This window comes from Panulirus ornatus, chromosome 14, assembly GCF_036320965.1.
Source record: "Panulirus ornatus isolate Po-2019 chromosome 14, ASM3632096v1, whole genome shotgun sequence".
In the NCBI taxonomy this organism is placed as follows: domain Eukaryota; kingdom Metazoa; phylum Arthropoda; class Malacostraca; order Decapoda; family Palinuridae; genus Panulirus; species Panulirus ornatus.
Genome location: NC_092237.1, coordinates 23,783,545 through 23,786,600, shown reverse-complemented (window position 1 = coordinate 23,786,600; position 3,056 = coordinate 23,783,545).

Below are 3,056 nucleotides of genomic sequence, written 5' to 3'. Positions count from 1 at the left end.
GGAGAGATGGCCAGAGAGCGTTCTTGGATTACGTGTTAATTGATAGACGCACGAAAGAGAGACTTTTGGATGTTAATGTGCTGAGAGGTGCAACTGGAGGGATGTCTGATCATTATCTTGTCGAGGCGAAGGTGAAGATTTGTGGGGGTTTTCAGAAAAGAAGAGAGAATGTTGGGGTGAAGAGAGTGGTGAGAGTAAGTGAGCTTGGGAAGGAGACTTGTTTGAGGAAGTACCAGGAGAGGCTGAGTACAGAATGGAAAAAGGTGAGAACAAAGGAGGTAAGGGGAGTTGGGGAGGAATGGGATGTATTTAGGGAAGCAGTGATGGCTTGCGCAAAAGATGCTTGTGGCATGAGAAGCGTGGGAGGTGGGTTGATTAGAAAAGGTAGTGAGTGGTGGGATGAAGAAGTAAGATTATTAGTGAAAGAGAAGAGAGAGGCACTTGGAGGATTTTTGCAAGGAAAAAAATGCAAATGAGCGGGAGAGGTATAAAAGAAAGAGGCATGAGGTCAAGAGAAAGGTGCAAGAGTTGAAAAAGAGGGCAAATGAGAGTTGGGGTGAGAGAGTATAATTAAATTTCAGGGAGAATAAAAAGATGTTTTGAAAGTAGGTAAATAAAGTGCGTAAGACAAGGGAGCAGATGGGAACTTCAGTGAAGGGGGCTAATGGGGAGGTGATAACAAGTAGTGGTGATGTGAGAAGGAGATAGAGTGAGTATTTTGAAGGTTTGTTGAATGTGTTTGATGATAGAGTGGCAGATATAGGGTGTTTTGGTCGAGGTGGTGTGCAAAGTAAGAGGGTTAGGGAAAATGATTTGGTAAATAGAGAAGAGGTAGTAAAAGCTTTACGGAAGATGAAAGCCGGCAAGGCAGCAGGTTTGAATGGTATTGCAGTGGAATTTATTAAAAAAGGGGGTGACTGTATTGTTGACTGGTTGGTAAGGTTATTTAATATATGTATGATTCATGTTGAGGTGCCTGATGATTGGCGGAATGCTTGCATAGTGCCATTGTACAAAGGCACAGGGGATAAGAGTGAGTGCTCAAATTACAGAGGTATAAGTTTGTTGAGTATTCCTGGTAAATTATATGGGAGGGTATTGATTGAGAGGGTGAAGGCATGTACAGAGCATCAGATTGTTGAAGAGCAGTGTGGTTTCAGAAGTGGTAGAGGATGTGTTGATCAGGTGTTTGCTTCGAAGAATGTATGTGAGAAATACTTTGAAAAACAAATGGATTTGTATGTACCATTTATGGATTTGGAGAAGGCATATGATAGGGTTGATAAAGATGCTCTGTGGAAGGTTTTAAGAATATATGGTGTGGGAGGCAAGTTGTTAGAAGCAGTGAAAAGTTTTTATCGACGATGTAAGGCATGTGTACGTGTAGGAAGAGAGGAAAGCGATTGGTTCTCAGTGAATGTAGGTTTGCGGCAGGGGTGTGTGAGTCTCCATGGTTGTTTAGTTTGTTTATGGATGGGGTTGTTAGGGAGGTGAATGCAAGAGTTTTGGAAAGAGGGGTAAGTATGCAGTCCGTCGTGGATGAGAGAGCTTGGGAAGTGAGTCAGTTGTTGTTCGCTGATGATACAGCGCTGGTGGCTGATTCATGTAAGAAACTGCAGAAGCTGGTGACTGAGCTTGGGAAAGTGTCTGAAAGAAGAAAGTGAATAAGAGCAAGGTTATTAGGTACAGTAGGGTTGAGGGTCAAGTCAATTGGGAGGTAAGTTTGAATGGAGAAAAACTGGAGGAAGTGAAGTGTTTTAGATATCTGGGAGTGGATCTGGCAGCGGATGGAACCATGGAAGCGGAAGTGAATCATAGGGTGGGGGAGGGGCGAAAATCCTGGGAGCCTTGAAGAATGTGTGGAAGTCGAGAACATTATCTCGGAAAGCAAAAATGTGTATGTTTGAAGGAATAGTGGTTCCAACAATGTTGTATGGTTGCGCGGCGTGGGCTATGAATACAGTTGTGCGCAGGAGGGTGGATGTGCTGGAAATGAGATGTTTGAGGACAATATGTGGTATGAAGTGGTTTGATCGAGTAAGTAATGTAAGGTAAGAGAGATGTGTGGAAATAAAAAGAGTGTGGTTGAGAGAGCAAAAGAGTGTGTTTTGAAATGGTTTGGGCACATAGAGAGAATGAGTGAGGAAATATTGACCAAGAGGATATATGTGTCAGAGATGGAGGGAACGAGGAGAAGTGGGATACCAAATTGGAGGTGGAGAGATTGAGTGAAAAAGATTTTGTGTGATCGGGGCCTGTACATGCAGGAGGGTGAAAGGCGGGCAAGGAATAGAGTGAATTGGAGCGATGTGGTATACCGGGGTCGACGTGCTGTCAGTGGATTGAACCAGGCATGTGAAGCGTCTGGGGTAAACCATGGAAAGCTGTGTAGGTATGTATATTTGCGTGTGTGGACGTATGTATATACATGTGTATGGGGGTGGGTTGGGCCATTTCTTTCGTTTGTTTCCTTGCGCTACCTCGCAAACGCGGGAGACAGCGACAAAGCAAAAAAAAAAAAAAGAAAAAATATATATATATATATATATATATATATATATATATATATATATATATCCCTGGGGATAGAGGAAAAAGAATACTTCCCACGCATTCCTCACGTGTCGTAGAAGGCGACTAAAGGGGACGAGAGCGTGGGGCCAGAAACCCTCCCATCCTTGCATTTTAACTTTCTAAAAGGGGAAAGAGAAGAGGGATTCACGCGAGGAGGGCTCATCCTCCTCGAAGGCTCAGATTGGGGTGTGTAAATGTGTGTGGATGTAACCAAGATGAGAAAAAAGGAGAAATAGGTAGTATATTTGAGGAAAGGAACCTGGATGCTTTAGCTCTGAGTGAAACGAAGCTCAAGGGTAAAGGGGAAGAGTAGTTTGGGAATGTCTTGGGAGTAAAGTCAGGGGTTAGTGAGAGGACAAGAGCAAGGGAAGGAGTAGCACTACTCCTGAAACAGGAGTTGTGGGAGTATGTGATAGAGTGTAAGAAAGTAAATTCTAGATTGATATGGGTAAAACTGAAAGTTGATGGAGAGAGATGGGTGA